Here is a 7481-nt window from a genome sequence, read left to right as displayed (position 1 = left end):
ACCTTTTAGAGGAGAAAATTCTTATTTATATACTAGATTTATGCAATCCAATAAATTTCCTTATAATACCATTGCTCACACGTATAATACTAAAAGGAATAAACAGGCTCTTGATCAACCACAAGTCTCTTTACCACCTTCCCAACCAAATCTTCCTAAGGTACCTTCACCAACAGATAAGCAAACTAGTGATTACAGTCTTATCGAGCAAGTTAAGCTTACTCCCGCTAAGATCTCACTTTGGGATTTACTTCAAACTGCTATGATGTATCAAAGTATGCTACATGAAGCCTTACAAAATATCTTGCTACCTTATTCTATGAGACCAGTGGATGTAAATGCATTAATAGATAATATTCATGCGAACTTGTCGAATATTACTTTTTATCCCCATGAACTTCCACCTCCTGAGGTGAGAAATTTGATCGATCCTTTAATTATAATTGTTCATGTGAATGGTGTTGGTATTAGATGAATACTCATTGATACAAGCTTTGTGCTTAATGTTTGTGGCCTGGATTTTCTACCAAAAATCAAAGTGGATCCAAACTCTTTAGAAGAATCTTCCTTGTTTATCTGAAGATTTGATAATAGTGGTAAGACCTTTGTGGGGACCATCATATTATACCTAAAGGTTGGGCCCATTACCATCCCAACCCTTATGCACATGATGCCAGGTCCCCTATCGTATAATCTCATTTTGGGTAGACCATGGCTTCATGCTTTGGGAGTTGTATCATCTACACTTCATGGTTCGGTGAAGTTTGTAGCCAATAACCAAGTTGTCATGATCAAGGTTGATCCTAAGGCTATGTGTTTATGTCAAATAGCAGCATTGGGTCAGGCCTCAGTTGCATCTTCATTTTAAAATCATGTGCCTACTCTATCTTTGTCAGTAACAATTCCTACCTCTGTTTTGTCCGCTAAAAAGGAAGAACAGAAGGAAAGGGAACTTCCTAGAACACAAAATATTGTGAAGAAGAAATCACCTAAGAAGGAGGATTCTTTGAAAGGGGACTCCCTGAAGGAAGATCTCCTCAAGGTACAAACATTGGAATCTACTGCTGTTAACTTTTCCAATTAAATCACCTTATCCATCAAAGATGAATGCATGCTTAGGTGATGACCGCGATTCTTTAGATTTTACTAACTCTCATGTTGAAGAATATAAGGTAGACCCCATCCATCTGAGTTTTCTTAGAATTTATTTCATTTTGGCTACAAAAGATGACTATGCATCCATAAAGTCAAGTGATGCTTATCATATTGATCACCTTTTCTATACAAAACCCCCTTCATCTAAGGGATTGCAAGACATTTATGGTCCTGGATATAAGCTCATATCACAACTTGGCTATGATGGAAAGGGTTGTGGGCCTAATGAACACGGTATTCAATTCTTTTAGAATAAGAACCTCATCACCACAACACTAGATTAGGGTATCATCATATGGGTCAAAAAATGAAACCATGGCTAACTGTTAATATGATTTTGGTCAACCCTCTCCTTCTTAAGCTTCTTCATCTAGAACTCATTGATGACATCGTGTTGCTCAATGAAATTCCCTTGGATCTCTTTTCTTTAGAATAATCTTTGAAGGAATTTCTAGGCATGTATGATGGTTTACCCTCTTATCACCATAAACGTCGATTCCCTTATTGTTTGAATACTCAAGCATACTTTGGGGAATCCATTGAATAGGGGGCATCTTTATCTCATAATGAAGAGAATATACCCACATCCCCTATAGAAGACCATAGTACACTTAGTGGAGAAACTACCAATGTCATCATGAGTGATAAGACTCCTAACAAAGTCATAAAGGTTGAGAAGTGCTTATCTTCTGAGGAATTTAAGGAATATTTTGACCTTCTACATCAATTTCCTAACATTTTTGGTTGTTCTTATGAAGAAATGTCAGACATTGATGAATCAAACATTGTAAATAATATTGTGCTCACTCTTGATGCTAAGCCAACAAAACAAAAGATTCAAAAGATGAATCCTAAGGTGGCCTTATTAGTCAAGATAGAGATAAAAAAGATTTTGAAGACTAGTTTTATCCATCCCATTGACTATTCACCTTGGATCTCAAACATTGTTCTGGTGAGTAAGCCCGATGGTCAAATTTTCATTTGCATTGATTTCTGGGATGCAAATATGGCCTCCCTCAAGGATTAATTTCCTCTCCCAAACATTGACATGATCATATACTTGACCAAGGGTTATGCTTTTCTTTCTTTCATGGATGGTTTCTTAGGTTACAATCAGACTCACATTAACCCAGAAGATCAGTATAAGACCACCTTTACAACCCCCTGGGGGACCTCTTAATATGTTGTTATGTTGTTTAGGTTAAAAAATGTAGGAGCAACCTATCAAGGAGTCATGACCTTAATATTTCATGATTTCATCCATAAGATCTTGGAAGATTATGTCAATGATATCTTGGTAAAATCCAGCGCCTGCCAAGTGCATATTGAAAATCTTCATCTAGGTTTTTGAAAGGCTTCAGTTGTACAAGATGAGACTAAATCCTCTTAAGTGTGTTTTTGGTGTTGATGCCATAAAACTCTTGGGATTCATTGTCTCTCACTGAGGAATCAAAATAGACACTGATAAAATCTATGCAATTATGAACATGCCCCCACCTAGAAGCATCTATTAGCTTCGTAGTTTGCAAGGGAAGATTCAAGTCACACGTTTGTGGTGCAATTGGCTGATTGTACCCTTCCCTTTACATGGTTTCTAAAGAAAGATGTTCATTTTAAGTGGAATGAGGAATGCCAAGAGGCTTTTGACTCTATCAAGAATTACTTAGCTTATCCTTTTATTTTAACGTCGGCTATGTCTGATAGACATTTCTTTCTATTCCTCTCTTCCTCATCTCACGTGCTAGCAACTTTGTTGGCCCAACACAATGATGAAGGTTGAGAGATAAATCTATTATACTAGTCGTACTTTGATAGAATATGAAACTTGATATTCTATTGTGGAAAAGCAATGTCTAGCCCTCATTTTTGTGACTCAAAAGCTTGGGAATTACATCCTTCATGCAAAGATACAAGTTATTTCTCATAATGATGTTCTCAAACACCTCTTTTTGTAATATGATCTTTCAAGAAGACTAGCTAAGTGGGTGATGTTACTCTATGAGTTTGACCTTGTTGGTTTATGATGAACCGATATGATGATAATGTATGTTGTCATTGATGTCAATAAGTGCAGGTGAATCGGTATGAAGATTGGAAGAAGTTGTTATTGATTTTCAAGTAGGAGAACTGGTATGAAGGGATGAAGTGGACCGGTGTTAGGGTTTCACTAAGTGTGACTACCGATTGGTATTCTCAGCTCTAGGGTTTCCAGTTAGGCAATCTAGCTTGTGAGATGCAACTAGTGACATTATGTGATGAGTTAGCTAAGAGATAAGGATGAGATCGAGATGCCATGTCAGTTTTACGCACGTGAAGGATTTCCTTGAGGATCTTGCATGTGAAGATCGATTGCATTAAATGTCTACCTCGGGAATGAACATTCTTCTTAGTGGTATGTGAAGAGAGCATGATGGGTTACGAATTTCCATATGCAGTGAAGAATGGATGATGCAGAATAACTTGTGATCTATTTGAGATTATTTTATTCTATGCAAAATGTTTGAATGATCAAGATTGGACCGCTTGTAATTGTAAACCTAAAATGTTTAGGGTTTAGGGTTTATGCTACTGACCTAATATTTGTTTATAAGGTCGATGATGTTTGTTATTGTTTGTGTTGGCAAATATTGTTTTTGTATCCGAGTGATGAGATACTTGCTAGACTAGTGAGTGGAAAACTATAGAGTGTGATTGCAGAGTAGAGGAGCTAAAAAGGATCTACCTTAGCATGTAGTGTTGTTATCAGATTTGAGCTTTACCTATTGTCTTCTAACCATTTCAATAGTAGGAAAATCCCTTTACCAGGTATCTTTAACAGGCTTATTGCAAATCCTCTAACCAGGTGACTCAAGATCATTGAGTTCTTCAAATCCTCTAGCGAGTTAACCTTTAACAGGGTTTCAACCTTTAACATGGTATATAGCCATCCCTTAACCAGGTGATCTTTAATAGGATCGGTTCCAAACAGAACCTTATTGTAAAGTCTTTAACCAGACTAGGCTCCTAACAGAGCGAGCTTCAAAAGAGTTCAAAAACAAGCTTATGGGTATTCATCCCCACCATGGTTTTTCCTATTTGGGTTTCCATGTGAAAAATCTATGTGTCATGAGTTGTACATTTTTCATGTGATGATTGAGCAGTCTTTGTTTAGGTGACTATGCATGCAAAGCTAATGGTTATGGTATTACTGATACAACACATGCATGAGTATATTGGTGAAGTAGTTATCAAGTGTTGAATGTTATTTGAAGTATTTAGTTTTACTGGTTTAGCTATCTGAAGTCTTATTATGTTTAACTAGTATTTCCATGGTTAAGTTCAGTGATGAAGACAACTGGTTAGCATTTTTTTAACTTTATAATTTGTTGAGAAGTTTTTGTATGTATTGATTTACCCCCCCCCTCTTAGTACTGGTTAGGGTATTTGTTGTTCATCATTATTCATCAAACCTAAAGTTAATAACTTAGAAGTCAATAAAAGGGTGGGTTATCACTAAACATTTTGAACATTTTCAATATCTATTTCAACATTGTCATTCCCAATTTGAATATCATGTTTAACATTTCCAATAGAAAAATCTACATTTTAATTTTTATTTTCAATAACTTGCCCAACATTTTCAAACTCAATTTCCTCTTCACTTGAAGTAACATTTGCAAAGGCTTCACCAATATTTGACATACTTTGTCTTCTCCTAGTATGACCTTCTCTATCTCTTTGTCTATATACTTCAATTTGCTCATTTGAAAGCTTTCTTTTATGTTTATGCTTTTGATGATTGCTACTTCCCATTATACCTCCACAAAGATGCTCCTAAATGATTGAAAATGGAAAATTTGTCTACAAGAGTCTCTCAAAAGAAGAATTTTGTCACTATTTGTCTGAAATCCCATGATCATTGCCTACAACATGAATGTGTGCACCATTATAATGCACAAAATGGCCCACAAACCTATTTTGTGTGGTACAAAAATCAAATATTAAATTTATACATATTTTTCTATGCTACCCAAAATTCTCATTGGTACACATTTTTTTGAACGTTGGCACCCTAATGGAAACAAATTGGATATCGAATTAATACAGAAATATAGAAATGATATCCAATTTATTTACATATAGGAAAAGTGAGAGAGATACCTTGAAGGAGATAGGGAGAGGAATGGTGAGAGAGAGAGAGAGGGGAAGAATAAAGGGAGAGAGAGAGAGAGAGCAGAGGGGGAAGGGGGGAGAGAGAGAGAGAGAGAGAGATAGACAAAGAGACAAAGACAAAGATAGAGATAGAGAGATAGAGAAGGGGAGAGGGAGGGAGAGAGAGAGAGAGAGTGGGGGGAAGGGGGATAGAGAGAGAGGGGGGAGAGAGAGATGGAGGGAGGGAGAGAGAGAGAGAGAGAGGGAGAGGGAGAAGGGAGAGGGAGAAGGATGGACAGAGAGAGAGAGATACTAAGAGAGAGAGTGGGGGAGAAGGGGAGAGAGAGTGAGACAAAGAAGGGTAGAGGGAGATAGAGAGAGGGGGAGGGGGAGACAAAGAGAGAAAGAGAGAGGGAAGGGAAAGAGAGAGAGAGAGGGAGGGAGAGGGAGAGAGAGGGAGAGATAAAGGGGGGAGAGGGGGAGAGGAATAGGGAGGGAGACACCATATGACCCCTTTTAACATCCTAGTACATGACATGACCTCTTGTGACACCATATGACCCCATAGGGCACCATATGGTGTCATTAGGGGTCAAATGGTGTCCTAAGGGGTCATATGGTGTTATATGACCCCTTAGGGCACCGTACAACCCCTTATAACATCCTAGCACATGACCTGACCCCTTATGACACCATATTACCCCTTAGCACACTATATGGTGTCGTTAGGGGTCATATGGTCTCCTAAGGGGTCATATGATGTTCTATGACCCCTTAAGACATCATATGACCCCTTTTAACATCCTCTTACAAGATATGAAGACATCATATGATATCGTTATGGGTCATATGGTATCCTAAGGGGCCATATGGTGTTCTATGACCCCTTAGGACACAATATGATCCATTTTAACATCCTACAACATGGCACGACCCCTTGTGACTACCATATGACCCCTTAGGACACCATATGGTGTCATTGGGGGTAATATGGTGTCCTAAGGGGTTATATGGTGTCCCATGACCCCTTAGGACACTATATGACCCCTTTTAGCATACTATTACAAGACATGACCCCTTAGGACACAATATGGTGTCATTATGGGTCATATGGTGTCCTAAGGGGTCATATGGTTGTCTATGATCCCTTACGACACCATATGACCCCTTTTAACATCCTAGTACATGACATGACCCCTTAGGACACCATATGGTGTTATTAGGGGTCATATGGTGTCCTAAAGGGTCATATGGTCTCCTAATGGGTCATGTGGTGTTCTATGACCCCTTAGGACACCATATGACCCCTTTTAACATCCTAGTACATGACATGACCCCTTGTGATACCATATGACCCCTTAGGAAACCATATGGTGTTGCCAGGGGTCATATGGTCTAACGATATTGTATGACCCCTTAGGACACCACATGACCCCTTTTAACATCCTAGTACATGACATGATCCCTTATAACAACATATGACCCCTTACGACAATATGATGTCCTAATGGGTCATATGATGTCCTAATGGGTCATATGATGTCCTAAGGGGTCATATGGTGTTATAAACCATGTGTGGTCCCTTAGGACACCATATGACCCCTAATGACACTGTACGACCCCTTAGGAAACCAAATGACCCATTTTAACATCCTAGTACATGACATGACCCCTTGTGACACCATATGACCCCTTAGTACACCATATCGATTAGTGCTCCATCATAATACTATTTATTATACTTTATTCTTTAAACTTTTAATAGTATGTGAACTAATATGCCTGCCAACATCCTTATTGCACTCATATTTACTCATTTTTTCTATTAAATTCTGCTAATTAGAAGTAATATTAAAAAATGATGTCTTGTGATAATGTTTCACTTTTTTCTTGTTTACACGTATAAATTGCATGATAATCAGAATTGTGTCACTATGTTCTATTTTATCTCCATAAATGTGTTTTTGAATAAATTTTGAGTAAACAAGTAGACTCAATAGATAGATCTAAGTTGGTTGCCACAAGGATGATGATAACTCTTGATTTCTCCAGTTGGGAAGATCTTCTTCAATCTTCTTTACACTTGTTCCATTGGTCACCTGTTAGAACTTAAATTCCTTCTGAAGTTAGTTTATTTCTTGTTAAGTTTTCTCCAGTTTGGTTTTGTATTCGTTACTTTTCTTTAGGCAAGTAAC

Source organism: Cryptomeria japonica, chromosome 7, assembly GCF_030272615.1.
Source record: "Cryptomeria japonica chromosome 7, Sugi_1.0, whole genome shotgun sequence".
Taxonomy (NCBI): Eukaryota; Viridiplantae; Streptophyta; class Pinopsida; order Cupressales; family Cupressaceae; genus Cryptomeria; species Cryptomeria japonica.
This window is presented reverse-complemented; position numbering follows the sequence as displayed.